Source organism: Hemiscyllium ocellatum, unplaced genomic scaffold, assembly GCF_020745735.1.
Source record: "Hemiscyllium ocellatum isolate sHemOce1 unplaced genomic scaffold, sHemOce1.pat.X.cur. scaffold_2122_pat_ctg1, whole genome shotgun sequence".
Taxonomy (NCBI): Eukaryota; Metazoa; Chordata; class Chondrichthyes; order Orectolobiformes; family Hemiscylliidae; genus Hemiscyllium; species Hemiscyllium ocellatum.
In genome coordinates this window covers 17,770-33,073 of record NW_026867975.1, presented here as the reverse complement: position 1 = coordinate 33,073, position 15,304 = coordinate 17,770, and the positions used below count along the sequence as shown (strand labels likewise).

Here is a 15,304-nt window from a genome sequence, read left to right as displayed (position 1 = left end):
CGATGATTGGCATTTATGGGCAAGCTACACCAACACAAGGGGAGGCAATGAATAGGATCTTTCCGTCAAGGCCAACATTTCTCGCCCATGCCGAGATCAGCCTGGTGGTGAGCTGCTCTCTCGAACCGCTGCAGTCCAAGTGCTGTCGGTAGCCCCGCGATGCTGTTTGGGCGGGGATTCCCGATTTTGACCCGGTAACACCGGAGGAACAAGGACATATTTGCAATTCAGGACAGCGAGTGCCTCGGCGGGGGGGAGAACTTGCGAATGGTGGTGTTCCCGTGGATCTGCTGCCGTCATCCTTCGAGGCTGCGTTGGCCATGGGTTTGCAAGGTGCTGCCTGAGGAATTCTGGTGAATCTTGTAGATGCCGGGGGAATGAATGACCCTGCCGCCGCCGCTGTCCCCGATCACCGGGAGAAACCTCTCTGCAGTCGACCTGACGTGCGGTGGCTCCGGCCCGTGCCATCTGATTGGTCGTCAGCGCGACCTACGCGGCTACGTAACAGATGGACAGAAAAGCACGGGGAAAGCACAGCGACTGCTGCAGAGTGATCTTCCGGTCTGGTTGGATATCTTGGAAGGAAGGTAGACGGTAAGGGAATAAAGGAACTTTGAATATCATCAAACTGATGGAAAGGATAGTCGGCAAATATGACCTCCACCGTTGGAGTATTAATGTGCTATCGCTTCTCGGCCTTTTGGCTTGGAATATGTGTAGTTTCTGTTCTTATCAGTTTAATCGCTGATATCTCCCGAAGGTGGGAGTGTTTGTATTAAATGGATTTTTGGAGCAGGGAGATGGCTTAAGGGCTTGCTCTGTCCTCTCCATGTATCAGCCTGGTATTGCAGTGTTTCCAGGAATGGTGCACCCAACGCTTACCCAAGTTCAAAAGCAGGTGAATGCAATGTGAATCTCTTGCCTTTGCTAGTTTGCCGTGTTGATGGCAGTCAGTGATTGTTGCATCTATTGTCTTTTCAGTTGCAGGAAACTATCGTCTTTTGTTACGGGTTTTCTGTCTTATGAACCTGCTCTGCAGTTACCTGATGAAGGTGCAGCACGCTGAAAGCCAGGACAGGGGTAACCCCAACGTGCTACAGGGAACATTCTGGAACCAGGGGCCTGCCAGGAAGGTAACTTGCCAATTTGAATGAATGGATTTGCCCTTGTCTGCCGTTTTGGGCTTCTGCGGTCGTTCTTGGAACGTATCCCACCGATGGTACGGCGGTGGCGGGGGGTGGGGTGACTGCTGTAATTTCAAAGAACCCCGTTGGGCTGAAACCTGGTGTTGTGGGATTTTTAACACAGTCAAATCAGGTTGTGGGATCCCATGACTCAGCCAATGTCAAATGGCTATCAGATCAGCCCCCACAGCCCCTTCCCAACCCCCCCGCCTCCCCCCCCACCCCCGAGGCAACAAATTTATCCTAATATTTTCTTGAACAAGGAAGAAATGTCTTTAGTCTGTTTCCTGAATAGAGTGAAACCCCCATCTCTGTTTGTTTCTTCGCAAACTACTGTACGGAAGCGACCTGCTTTAGTAGCTACGTCTGTACGTAAAGATTATTCACGCAGACGATCGCCCAAGGCTGGAACTGGCTTCAGCTCCCTGGTGCCACCAGGCAGCCGTACTAACCACTGATCCACTGTGCCACCCGTACGATTTGGAACGATTTGTCATCATTTGCGGTGCAAGTAGCGAAACAGTTGTCAGTTTGTCAACTGGGTCGGATTATAATGTTGTCAGCGATCTGCAGCAATGTGAACGGAGATGTCGAATCGAGCTGCTGGTGGTGATGAGGCGCGCTTGCAGCGTGACATGTTTACACGGGGAGATCAGCTCCCTCCCCATTCTCCACAGAGAGTCGGATACAAGTAGAGAGGATATTGAAAGTGGACGATAAAGAAAGGGTGCACGGACGTAATTCGCTTTTCGCAACTTTTCGGATTGATGCGGAATGCCGAGGAGCGAATCCTGTACGTGAGGGAAACGATGATTGGCATTTATGGGCAAGCTACACCAACACAAGGGGAGGCAATGAATAGGATCTTTCCGTCAAGGCCAACATTTCTCGCCCATGCCGAGATCAGCCTGGTGGTGAGCTGCTCTCTCGAACCGCTGCAGTCCAAGTGCTGTCGGTAGCCCCGCGATGCTGTTTGGGCGGGGATTCCCGATTTTGACCCGGTAACACCGGAGGAACAAGGACATATTTGCAATTCAGGACAGCGAGTGCCTCGGCGGGGGGGAGAACTTGCGAATGGTGGTGTTCCCGTGGATCTGCTGCCGTCATCCTTCGAGGCTGCGTTGGCCATGGGTTTGCAAGGTGCTGCCTGAGGAATTCTGGTGAATCTTGTAGATGCCGGGGGAATGAATGACCCTGCCGCCGCCGCTGTCCCCGATCACCGGGAGAAACCTCTCTGCAGTCGACCTGACGTGCGGTGGCTCCGGCCCGTGCCATCTGATTGGTCGTCAGCGCGACCTACGCGGCTACGTAACAGATGGACAGAAAAGCACGGGGAAAGCACAGCGACTGCTGCAGAGTGATCTTCCGGTCTGGTTGGATATCTTGGAAGGAAGGTAGACGGTAAGGGAATAAAGGAACTTTGAATATCATCAAACTGATGGAAAGGATAGTCGGCAAATATGACCTCCACCGTTGGAGTATTAATGTGCTATCGCTTCTCGGCCTTTTGGCTTGGAATATGTGTAGTTTCTGTTCTTATCAGTTTAATCGCTGATATCTCCCGAAGGTGGGAGTGTTTGTATTAAATGGATTTTTGGAGCAGGGAGATGGCTTAAGGGCTTGCTCTGTCCTCTCCATGTATCAGCCTGGTATTGCAGTGTTTCCAGGAATGGTGCACCCAACGCTTACCCAAGTTCAAAAGCAGGTGAATGCAATGTGAATCTCTTGCCTTTGCTAGTTTGCCGTGTTGATGGCAGTCAGTGATTGTTGCATCTATTGTCTTTTCAGTTGCAGGAAACTATCGTCTTTTGTTACGGGTTTTCTGTCTTATGAACCTGCTCTGCAGTTACCTGATGAAGGTGCAGCACGCTGAAAGCCAGGACAGGGGTAACCCCAACGTGCTACAGGGAACATTCTGGAACCAGGGGCCTGCCAGGAAGGTAACTTGCCAATTTGAATGAATGGATTTGCCCTTGTCTGCCGTTTTGGGCTTCTGCGGTCGTTCTTGGAACGTATCCCACCGATGGTACGGCGGTGGCGGGGGGTGGGGTGACTGCTGTAATTTCAAAGAACCCCGTTGGGCTGAAACCTGGTGTTGTGGGATTTTTAACACAGTCAAATCAGGTTGTGGGATCCCATGACTCAGCCAATGTCAAATGGCTATCAGATCAGCCCCCACAGCCCCTTCCCAACCCCCCCGCCTCCCCCCCCACCCCCGAGGCAACAAATTTATCCTAATATTTTCTTGAACAAGGAAGAAATGTCTTTAGTCTGTTTCCTGAATAGAGTGAAACCCCCATCTCTGTTTGTTTCTTCGCAAACTACTGTACGGAAGCGACCTGCTTTAGTAGCTACGTCTGTACGTAAAGATTATTCACGCAGACGATCGCCCAAGGCTGGAACTGGCTTCAGCTCCCTGGTGCCACCAGGCAGCCGTACTAACCACTGATCCACTGTGCCACCCGTACGATTTGGAACGATTTGTCATCATTTGCGGTGCAAGTAGCGAAACAGTTGTCAGTTTGTCAACTGGGTCGGATTATAATGTTGTCAGCGATCTGCAGCAATGTGAACGGAGATGTCGAATCGAGCTGCTGGTGGTGATGAGGCGCGCTTGCAGCGTGACATGTTTACACGGGGAGATCAGCTCCCTCCCCATTCTCCACAGAGAGTCGGATACAAGTAGAGAGGATATTGAAAGTGGACGATAAAGAAAGGGTGCACGGACGTAATTCGCTTTTCGCAACTTTTCGGATTGATGCGGAATGCCGAGGAGCGAATCCTGTACGTGAGGGAAACGATGATTGGCATTTATGGGCAAGCTACACCAACACAAGGGGAGGCAATGAATAGGATCTTTCCGTCAAGGCCAACATTTCTCGCCCATGCCGAGATCAGCCTGGTGGTGAGCTGCTCTCTCGAACCGCTGCAGTCCAAGTGCTGTCGGTAGCCCCGCGATGCTGTTTGGGCGGGGATTCCCGATTTTGACCCGGTAACACCGGAGGAACAAGGACATATTTGCAATTCAGGACAGCGAGTGCCTCGGCGGGGGGGAGAACTTGCGAATGGTGGTGTTCCCGTGGATCTGCTGCCGTCATCCTTCGAGGCTGCGTTGGCCATGGGTTTGCAAGGTGCTGCCTGAGGAATTCTGGTGAATCTTGTAGATGCCGGGGGAATGAATGACCCTGCCGCCGCCGCTGTCCCCGATCACCGGGAGAAACCTCTCTGCAGTCGACCTGACGTGCGGTGGCTCCGGCCCGTGCCATCTGATTGGTCGTCAGCGCGACCTACGCGGCTACGTAACAGATGGACAGAAAAGCACGGGGAAAGCACAGCGACTGCTGCAGAGTGATCTTCCGGTCTGGTTGGATATCTTGGAAGGAAGGTAGACGGTAAGGGAATAAAGGAACTTTGAATATCATCAAACTGATGGAAAGGATAGTCGGCAAATATGACCTCCACCGTTGGAGTATTAATGTGCTATCGCTTCTCGGCCTTTTGGCTTGGAATATGTGTAGTTTCTGTTCTTATCAGTTTAATCGCTGATATCTCCCGAAGGTGGGAGTGTTTGTATTAAATGGATTTTTGGAGCAGGGAGATGGCTTAAGGGCTTGCTCTGTCCTCTCCATGTATCAGCCTGGTATTGCAGTGTTTCCAGGAATGGTGCACCCAACGCTTACCCAAGTTCAAAAGCAGGTGAATGCAATGTGAATCTCTTGCCTTTGCTAGTTTGCCGTGTTGATGGCAGTCAGTGATTGTTGCATCTATTGTCTTTTCAGTTGCAGGAAACTATCGTCTTTTGTTACGGGTTTTCTGTCTTATGAACCTGCTCTGCAGTTACCTGATGAAGGTGCAGCACGCTGAAAGCCAGGACAGGGGTAACCCCAACGTGCTACAGGGAACATTCTGGAACCAGGGGCCTGCCAGGAAGGTAACTTGCCAATTTGAATGAATGGATTTGCCCTTGTCTGCCGTTTTGGGCTTCTGCGGTCGTTCTTGGAACGTATCCCACCGATGGTACGGCGGTGGCGGGGGGTGGGGTGACTGCTGTAATTTCAAAGAACCCCGTTGGGCTGAAACCTGGTGTTGTGGGATTTTTAACACAGTCAAATCAGGTTGTGGGATCCCATGACTCAGCCAATGTCAAATGGCTATCAGATCAGCCCCCACAGCCCCTTCCCAACCCCCCCGCCTCCCCCCCCACCCCCGAGGCAACAAATTTATCCTAATATTTTCTTGAACAAGGAAGAAATGTCTTTAGTCTGTTTCCTGAATAGAGTGAAACCCCCATCTCTGTTTGTTTCTTCGCAAACTACTGTACGGAAGCGACCTGCTTTAGTAGCTACGTCTGTACGTAAAGATTATTCACGCAGACGATCGCCCAAGGCTGGAACTGGCTTCAGCTCCCTGGTGCCACCAGGCAGCCGTACTAACCACTGATCCACTGTGCCACCCGTACGATTTGGAACGATTTGTCATCATTTGCGGTGCAAGTAGCGAAACAGTTGTCAGTTTGTCAACTGGGTCGGATTATAATGTTGTCAGCGATCTGCAGCAATGTGAACGGAGATGTCGAATCGAGCTGCTGGTGGTGATGAGGCGCGCTTGCAGCGTGACATGTTTACACGGGGAGATCAGCTCCCTCCCCATTCTCCACAGAGAGTCGGATACAAGTAGAGAGGATATTGAAAGTGGACGATAAAGAAAGGGTGCACGGACGTAATTCGCTTTTCGCAACTTTTCGGATTGATGCGGAATGCCGAGGAGCGAATCCTGTACGTGAGGGAAACGATGATTGGCATTTATGGGCAAGCTACACCAACACAAGGGGAGGCAATGAATAGGATCTTTCCGTCAAGGCCAACATTTCTCGCCCATGCCGAGATCAGCCTGGTGGTGAGCTGCTCTCTCGAACCGCTGCAGTCCAAGTGCTGTCGGTAGCCCCGCGATGCTGTTTGGGCGGGGATTCCCGATTTTGACCCGGTAACACCGGAGGAACAAGGACATATTTGCAATTCAGGACAGCGAGTGCCTCGGCGGGGGGGAGAACTTGCGAATGGTGGTGTTCCCGTGGATCTGCTGCCGTCATCCTTCGAGGCTGCGTTGGCCATGGGTTTGCAAGGTGCTGCCTGAGGAATTCTGGTGAATCTTGTAGATGCCGGGGGAATGAATGACCCTGCCGCCGCCGCTGTCCCCGATCACCGGGAGAAACCTCTCTGCAGTCGACCTGACGTGCGGTGGCTCCGGCCCGTGCCATCTGATTGGTCGTCAGCGCGACCTACGCGGCTACGTAACAGATGGACAGAAAAGCACGGGGAAAGCACAGCGACTGCTGCAGAGTGATCTTCCGGTCTGGTTGGATATCTTGGAAGGAAGGTAGACGGTAAGGGAATAAAGGAACTTTGAATATCATCAAACTGATGGAAAGGATAGTCGGCAAATATGACCTCCACCGTTGGAGTATTAATGTGCTATCGCTTCTCGGCCTTTTGGCTTGGAATATGTGTAGTTTCTGTTCTTATCAGTTTAATCGCTGATATCTCCCGAAGGTGGGAGTGTTTGTATTAAATGGATTTTTGGAGCAGGGAGATGGCTTAAGGGCTTGCTCTGTCCTCTCCATGTATCAGCCTGGTATTGCAGTGTTTCCAGGAATGGTGCACCCAACGCTTACCCAAGTTCAAAAGCAGGTGAATGCAATGTGAATCTCTTGCCTTTGCTAGTTTGCCGTGTTGATGGCAGTCAGTGATTGTTGCATCTATTGTCTTTTCAGTTGCAGGAAACTATCGTCTTTTGTTACGGGTTTTCTGTCTTATGAACCTGCTCTGCAGTTACCTGATGAAGGTGCAGCACGCTGAAAGCCAGGACAGGGGTAACCCCAACGTGCTACAGGGAACATTCTGGAACCAGGGGCCTGCCAGGAAGGTAACTTGCCAATTTGAATGAATGGATTTGCCCTTGTCTGCCGTTTTGGGCTTCTGCGGTCGTTCTTGGAACGTATCCCACCGATGGTACGGCGGTGGCGGGGGGTGGGGTGACTGCTGTAATTTCAAAGAACCCCGTTGGGCTGAAACCTGGTGTTGTGGGATTTTTAACACAGTCAAATCAGGTTGTGGGATCCCATGACTCAGCCAATGTCAAATGGCTATCAGATCAGCCCCCACAGCCCCTTCCCAACCCCCCCGCCTCCCCCCCCACCCCCGAGGCAACAAATTTATCCTAATATTTTCTTGAACAAGGAAGAAATGTCTTTAGTCTGTTTCCTGAATAGAGTGAAACCCCCATCTCTGTTTGTTTCTTCGCAAACTACTGTACGGAAGCGACCTGCTTTAGTAGCTACGTCTGTACGTAAAGATTATTCACGCAGACGATCGCCCAAGGCTGGAACTGGCTTCAGCTCCCTGGTGCCACCAGGCAGCCGTACTAACCACTGATCCACTGTGCCACCCGTACGATTTGGAACGATTTGTCATCATTTGCGGTGCAAGTAGCGAAACAGTTGTCAGTTTGTCAACTGGGTCGGATTATAATGTTGTCAGCGATCTGCAGCAATGTGAACGGAGATGTCGAATCGAGCTGCTGGTGGTGATGAGGCGCGCTTGCAGCGTGACATGTTTACACGGGGAGATCAGCTCCCTCCCCATTCTCCACAGAGAGTCGGATACAAGTAGAGAGGATATTGAAAGTGGACGATAAAGAAAGGGTGCACGGACGTAATTCGCTTTTCGCAACTTTTCGGATTGATGCGGAATGCCGAGGAGCGAATCCTGTACGTGAGGGAAACGATGATTGGCATTTATGGGCAAGCTACACCAACACAAGGGGAGGCAATGAATAGGATCTTTCCGTCAAGGCCAACATTTCTCGCCCATGCCGAGATCAGCCTGGTGGTGAGCTGCTCTCTCGAACCGCTGCAGTCCAAGTGCTGTCGGTAGCCCCGCGATGCTGTTTGGGCGGGGATTCCCGATTTTGACCCGGTAACACCGGAGGAACAAGGACATATTTGCAATTCAGGACAGCGAGTGCCTCGGCGGGGGGGAGAACTTGCGAATGGTGGTGTTCCCGTGGATCTGCTGCCGTCATCCTTCGAGGCTGCGTTGGCCATGGGTTTGCAAGGTGCTGCCTGAGGAATTCTGGTGAATCTTGTAGATGCCGGGGGAATGAATGACCCTGCCGCCGCCGCTGTCCCCGATCACCGGGAGAAACCTCTCTGCAGTCGACCTGACGTGCGGTGGCTCCGGCCCGTGCCATCTGATTGGTCGTCAGCGCGACCTACGCGGCTACGTAACAGATGGACAGAAAAGCACGGGGAAAGCACAGCGACTGCTGCAGAGTGATCTTCCGGTCTGGTTGGATATCTTGGAAGGAAGGTAGACGGTAAGGGAATAAAGGAACTTTGAATATCATCAAACTGATGGAAAGGATAGTCGGCAAATATGACCTCCACCGTTGGAGTATTAATGTGCTATCGCTTCTCGGCCTTTTGGCTTGGAATATGTGTAGTTTCTGTTCTTATCAGTTTAATCGCTGATATCTCCCGAAGGTGGGAGTGTTTGTATTAAATGGATTTTTGGAGCAGGGAGATGGCTTAAGGGCTTGCTCTGTCCTCTCCATGTATCAGCCTGGTATTGCAGTGTTTCCAGGAATGGTGCACCCAACGCTTACCCAAGTTCAAAAGCAGGTGAATGCAATGTGAATCTCTTGCCTTTGCTAGTTTGCCGTGTTGATGGCAGTCAGTGATTGTTGCATCTATTGTCTTTTCAGTTGCAGGAAACTATCGTCTTTTGTTACGGGTTTTCTGTCTTATGAACCTGCTCTGCAGTTACCTGATGAAGGTGCAGCACGCTGAAAGCCAGGACAGGGGTAACCCCAACGTGCTACAGGGAACATTCTGGAACCAGGGGCCTGCCAGGAAGGTAACTTGCCAATTTGAATGAATGGATTTGCCCTTGTCTGCCGTTTTGGGCTTCTGCGGTCGTTCTTGGAACGTATCCCACCGATGGTACGGCGGTGGCGGGGGGTGGGGTGACTGCTGTAATTTCAAAGAACCCCGTTGGGCTGAAACCTGGTGTTGTGGGATTTTTAACACAGTCAAATCAGGTTGTGGGATCCCATGACTCAGCCAATGTCAAATGGCTATCAGATCAGCCCCCACAGCCCCTTCCCAACCCCCCCGCCTCCCCCCCCACCCCCGAGGCAACAAATTTATCCTAATATTTTCTTGAACAAGGAAGAAATGTCTTTAGTCTGTTTCCTGAATAGAGTGAAACCCCCATCTCTGTTTGTTTCTTCGCAAACTACTGTACGGAAGCGACCTGCTTTAGTAGCTACGTCTGTACGTAAAGATTATTCACGCAGACGATCGCCCAAGGCTGGAACTGGCTTCAGCTCCCTGGTGCCACCAGGCAGCCGTACTAACCACTGATCCACTGTGCCACCCGTACGATTTGGAACGATTTGTCATCATTTGCGGTGCAAGTAGCGAAACAGTTGTCAGTTTGTCAACTGGGTCGGATTATAATGTTGTCAGCGATCTGCAGCAATGTGAACGGAGATGTCGAATCGAGCTGCTGGTGGTGATGAGGCGCGCTTGCAGCGTGACATGTTTACACGGGGAGATCAGCTCCCTCCCCATTCTCCACAGAGAGTCGGATACAAGTAGAGAGGATATTGAAAGTGGACGATAAAGAAAGGGTGCACGGACGTAATTCGCTTTTCGCAACTTTTCGGATTGATGCGGAATGCCGAGGAGCGAATCCTGTACGTGAGGGAAACGATGATTGGCATTTATGGGCAAGCTACACCAACACAAGGGGAGGCAATGAATAGGATCTTTCCGTCAAGGCCAACATTTCTCGCCCATGCCGAGATCAGCCTGGTGGTGAGCTGCTCTCTCGAACCGCTGCAGTCCAAGTGCTGTCGGTAGCCCCGCGATGCTGTTTGGGCGGGGATTCCCGATTTTGACCCGGTAACACCGGAGGAACAAGGACATATTTGCAATTCAGGACAGCGAGTGCCTCGGCGGGGGGGAGAACTTGCGAATGGTGGTGTTCCCGTGGATCTGCTGCCGTCATCCTTCGAGGCTGCGTTGGCCATGGGTTTGCAAGGTGCTGCCTGAGGAATTCTGGTGAATCTTGTAGATGCCGGGGGAATGAATGACCCTGCCGCCGCCGCTGTCCCCGATCACCGGGAGAAACCTCTCTGCAGTCGACCTGACGTGCGGTGGCTCCGGCCCGTGCCATCTGATTGGTCGTCAGCGCGACCTACGCGGCTACGTAACAGATGGACAGAAAAGCACGGGGAAAGCACAGCGACTGCTGCAGAGTGATCTTCCGGTCTGGTTGGATATCTTGGAAGGAAGGTAGACGGTAAGGGAATAAAGGAACTTTGAATATCATCAAACTGATGGAAAGGATAGTCGGCAAATATGACCTCCACCGTTGGAGTATTAATGTGCTATCGCTTCTCGGCCTTTTGGCTTGGAATATGTGTAGTTTCTGTTCTTATCAGTTTAATCGCTGATATCTCCCGAAGGTGGGAGTGTTTGTATTAAATGGATTTTTGGAGCAGGGAGATGGCTTAAGGGCTTGCTCTGTCCTCTCCATGTATCAGCCTGGTATTGCAGTGTTTCCAGGAATGGTGCACCCAACGCTTACCCAAGTTCAAAAGCAGGTGAATGCAATGTGAATCTCTTGCCTTTGCTAGTTTGCCGTGTTGATGGCAGTCAGTGATTGTTGCATCTATTGTCTTTTCAGTTGCAGGAAACTATCGTCTTTTGTTACGGGTTTTCTGTCTTATGAACCTGCTCTGCAGTTACCTGATGAAGGTGCAGCACGCTGAAAGCCAGGACAGGGGTAACCCCAACGTGCTACAGGGAACATTCTGGAACCAGGGGCCTGCCAGGAAGGTAACTTGCCAATTTGAATGAATGGATTTGCCCTTGTCTGCCGTTTTGGGCTTCTGCGGTCGTTCTTGGAACGTATCCCACCGATGGTACGGCGGTGGCGGGGGGTGGGGTGACTGCTGTAATTTCAAAGAACCCCGTTGGGCTGAAACCTGGTGTTGTGGGATTTTTAACACAGTCAAATCAGGTTGTGGGATCCCATGACTCAGCCAATGTCAAATGGCTATCAGATCAGCCCCCACAGCCCCTTCCCAACCCCCCCGCCTCCCCCCCCACCCCCGAGGCAACAAATTTATCCTAATATTTTCTTGAACAAGGAAGAAATGTCTTTAGTCTGTTTCCTGAATAGAGTGAAACCCCCATCTCTGTTTGTTTCTTCGCAAACTACTGTACGGAAGCGACCTGCTTTAGTAGCTACGTCTGTACGTAAAGATTATTCACGCAGACGATCGCCCAAGGCTGGAACTGGCTTCAGCTCCCTGGTGCCACCAGGCAGCCGTACTAACCACTGATCCACTGTGCCACCCGTACGATTTGGAACGATTTGTCATCATTTGCGGTGCAAGTAGCGAAACAGTTGTCAGTTTGTCAACTGGGTCGGATTATAATGTTGTCAGCGATCTGCAGCAATGTGAACGGAGATGTCGAATCGAGCTGCTGGTGGTGATGAGGCGCGCTTGCAGCGTGACATGTTTACACGGGGAGATCAGCTCCCTCCCCATTCTCCACAGAGAGTCGGATACAAGTAGAGAGGATATTGAAAGTGGACGATAAAGAAAGGGTGCACGGACGTAATTCGCTTTTCGCAACTTTTCGGATTGATGCGGAATGCCGAGGAGCGAATCCTGTACGTGAGGGAAACGATGATTGGCATTTATGGGCAAGCTACACCAACACAAGGGGAGGCAATGAATAGGATCTTTCCGTCAAGGCCAACATTTCTCGCCCATGCCGAGATCAGCCTGGTGGTGAGCTGCTCTCTCGAACCGCTGCAGTCCAAGTGCTGTCGGTAGCCCCGCGATGCTGTTTGGGCGGGGATTCCCGATTTTGACCCGGTAACACCGGAGGAACAAGGACATATTTGCAATTCAGGACAGCGAGTGCCTCGGCGGGGGGGAGAACTTGCGAATGGTGGTGTTCCCGTGGATCTGCTGCCGTCATCCTTCGAGGCTGCGTTGGCCATGGGTTTGCAAGGTGCTGCCTGAGGAATTCTGGTGAATCTTGTAGATGCCGGGGGAATGAATGACCCTGCCGCCGCCGCTGTCCCCGATCACCGGGAGAAACCTCTCTGCAGTCGACCTGACGTGCGGTGGCTCCGGCCCGTGCCATCTGATTGGTCGTCAGCGCGACCTACGCGGCTACGTAACAGATGGACAGAAAAGCACGGGGAAAGCACAGCGACTGCTGCAGAGTGATCTTCCGGTCTGGTTGGATATCTTGGAAGGAAGGTAGACGGTAAGGGAATAAAGGAACTTTGAATATCATCAAACTGATGGAAAGGATAGTCGGCAAATATGACCTCCACCGTTGGAGTATTAATGTGCTATCGCTTCTCGGCCTTTTGGCTTGGAATATGTGTAGTTTCTGTTCTTATCAGTTTAATCGCTGATATCTCCCGAAGGTGGGAGTGTTTGTATTAAATGGATTTTTGGAGCAGGGAGATGGCTTAAGGGCTTGCTCTGTCCTCTCCATGTATCAGCCTGGTATTGCAGTGTTTCCAGGAATGGTGCACCCAACGCTTACCCAAGTTCAAAAGCAGGTGAATGCAATGTGAATCTCTTGCCTTTGCTAGTTTGCCGTGTTGATGGCAGTCAGTGATTGTTGCATCTATTGTCTTTTCAGTTGCAGGAAACTATCGTCTTTTGTTACGGGTTTTCTGTCTTATGAACCTGCTCTGCAGTTACCTGATGAAGGTGCAGCACGCTGAAAGCCAGGACAGGGGTAACCCCAACGTGCTACAGGGAACATTCTGGAACCAGGGGCCTGCCAGGAAGGTAACTTGCCAATTTGAATGAATGGATTTGCCCTTGTCTGCCGTTTTGGGCTTCTGCGGTCGTTCTTGGAACGTATCCCACCGATGGTACGGCGGTGGCGGGGGGTGGGGTGACTGCTGTAATTTCAAAGAACCCCGTTGGGCTGAAACCTGGTGTTGTGGGATTTTTAACACAGTCAAATCAGGTTGTGGGATCCCATGACTCAGCCAATGTCAAATGGCTATCAGATCAGCCCCCACAGCCCCTTCCCAACCCCCCCGCCTCCCCCCCCACCCCGAGGCAACAAATTTATCCTAATATTTTCTTGAACAAGGAAGAAATGTCTTTAGTCTGTTTCCTGAATAGAGTGAAACCCCCATCTCTGTTTGTTTCTTCGCAAACTACTGTACGGAAGCGACCTGCTTTAGTAGCTACGTCTGTACGTAAAGATTATTCACGCAGACGATCGCCCAAGGCTGGAACTGGCTTCAGCTCCCTGGTGCCACCAGGCAGCCGTACTAACCACTGATCCACTGTGCCACCCGTACGATTTGGAACGATTTGTCATCATTTGCGGTGCAAGTAGCGAAACAGTTGTCAGTTTGTCAACTGGGTCGGATTATAATGTTGTCAGCGATCTGCAGCAATGTGAACGGAGATGTCGAATCGAGCTGCTGGTGGTGATGAGGCGCGCTTGCAGCGTGACATGTTTACACGGGGAGATCAGCTCCCTCCCCATTCTCCACAGAGAGTCGGATACAAGTAGAGAGGATATTGAAAGTGGACGATAAAGAAAGGGTGCACGGACGTAATTCGCTTTTCGCAACTTTTCGGATTGATGCGGAATGCCGAGGAGCGAATCCTGTACGTGAGGGAAACGATGATTGGCATTTATGGGCAAGCTACACCAACACAAGGGGAGGCAATGAATAGGATCTTTCCGTCAAGGCCAACATTTCTCGCCCATGCCGAGATCAGCCTGGTGGTGAGCTGCTCTCTCGAACCGCTGCAGTCCAAGTGCTGTCGGTAGCCCCGCGATGCTGTTTGGGCGGGGATTCCCGATTTTGACCCGGTAACACCGGAGGAACAAGGACATATTTGCAATTCAGGACAGCGAGTGCCTCGGCGGGGGGGAGAACTTGCGAATGGTGGTGTTCCCGTGGATCTGCTGCCGTCATCCTTCGAGGCTGCGTTGGCCATGGGTTTGCAAGGTGCTGCCTGAGGAATTCTGGTGAATCTTGTAGATGCCGGGGGAATGAATGACCCTGCCGCCGCCGCTGTCCCCGATCACCGGGAGAAACCTCTCTGCAGTCGACCTGACGTGCGGTGGCTCCGGCCCGTGCCATCTGATTGGTCGTCAGCGCGACCTACGCGGCTACGTAACAGATGGACAGAAAAGCACGGGGAAAGCACAGCGACTGCTGCAGAGTGATCTTCCGGTCTGGTTGGATATCTTGGAAGGAAGGTAGACGGTAAGGGAATAAAGGAACTTTGAATATCATCAAACTGATGGAAAGGATAGTCGGCAAATATGACCTCCACCGTTGGAGTATTAATGTGCTATCGCTTCTCGGCCTTTTGGCTTGGAATATGTGTAGTTTCTGTTCTTATCAGTTTAATCGCTGATATCTCCCGAAGGTGGGAGTGTTTGTATTAAATGGATTTTTGGAGCAGGGAGATGGCTTAAGGGCTTGCTCTGTCCTCTCCATGTATCAGCCTGGTATTGCAGTGTTTCCAGGAATGGTGCACCCAACGCTTACCCAAGTTCAAAAGCAGGTGAATGCAATGTGAATCTCTTGCCTTTGCTAGTTTGCCGTGTTGATGGCAGTCAGTGATTGTTGCATCTATTGTCTTTTCAGTTGCAGGAAACTATCGTCTTTTGTTACGGGTTTTCTGTCTTATGAACCTGCTCTGCAGTTACCTGATGAAGGTGCAGCACGCTGAAAGCCAGGACAGGGGTAACCCCAACGTGCTACAGGGAACATTCTGGAACCAGGGGCCTGCCAGGAAGGTAACTTGCCAATTTGAATGAATGGATTTGCCCTTGTCTGCCGTTTTGGGCTTCTGCGGTCGTTCTTGGAACGTATCCCACCGATGGTACGGCGGTGGCGGGGGGTGGGGTGACTGCTGTAATTTCAAAGAACCCCGTTGGGCTGAAACCTGGTGTTGTGGGATTTTTAACACAGTCAAATCAGGTTGTGGGATCCCATGACTCAGCCAATGTCAAATGGCTATCAGATCAGCCC

At 51.5% G+C, this 15,304-nt stretch overlaps 8 non-coding genes across 8 annotated transcripts; all 8 read left to right on the top strand.

Annotated features, from left to right (window-relative positions):
* The first annotated feature begins 684 nt into the window (after nt 1-684).
* On the top strand, nt 685-876 carry LOC132811121 (U2 spliceosomal RNA). Its single transcript, XR_009643194.1, has one exon. It is a non-coding gene; the product is annotated as a U2 spliceosomal RNA (small nuclear RNA).
* Nucleotides 877-2,675: 1,799 nt separating this feature from the next.
* Nucleotides 2,676-2,867, top strand: LOC132811120 (U2 spliceosomal RNA). The gene has a single exon (XR_009643193.1). It is a non-coding gene; the product is annotated as a U2 spliceosomal RNA (small nuclear RNA).
* Nucleotides 2,868-4,666: 1,799 nt separating this feature from the next.
* LOC132811118 (U2 spliceosomal RNA) lies at nt 4,667-4,858 on the top strand. Its single transcript, XR_009643191.1, has one exon. It is a non-coding gene; the product is annotated as a U2 spliceosomal RNA (small nuclear RNA).
* Nucleotides 4,859-6,657: 1,799 nt separating this feature from the next.
* Nucleotides 6,658-6,849, top strand: LOC132811117 (U2 spliceosomal RNA). The gene has a single exon (XR_009643190.1). It is a non-coding gene; the product is annotated as a U2 spliceosomal RNA (small nuclear RNA).
* A 1,799-nt stretch (nt 6,850-8,648) lies between these two features.
* On the top strand, nt 8,649-8,840 carry LOC132811116 (U2 spliceosomal RNA). Its single transcript, XR_009643189.1, has one exon. It is a non-coding gene; the product is annotated as a U2 spliceosomal RNA (small nuclear RNA).
* Nucleotides 8,841-10,639: 1,799 nt separating this feature from the next.
* Nucleotides 10,640-10,831, top strand: LOC132811115 (U2 spliceosomal RNA). Its single transcript, XR_009643188.1, has one exon. It is a non-coding gene; the product is annotated as a U2 spliceosomal RNA (small nuclear RNA).
* A 1,799-nt stretch (nt 10,832-12,630) lies between these two features.
* LOC132811114 (U2 spliceosomal RNA) lies at nt 12,631-12,822 on the top strand. Its single transcript, XR_009643187.1, has one exon. It is a non-coding gene; the product is annotated as a U2 spliceosomal RNA (small nuclear RNA).
* Nucleotides 12,823-14,620: 1,798 nt separating this feature from the next.
* On the top strand, nt 14,621-14,812 carry LOC132811113 (U2 spliceosomal RNA). The gene has a single exon (XR_009643186.1). It is a non-coding gene; the product is annotated as a U2 spliceosomal RNA (small nuclear RNA).
* The last annotated feature ends 492 nt before the right edge of the window (nt 14,813-15,304 follow it).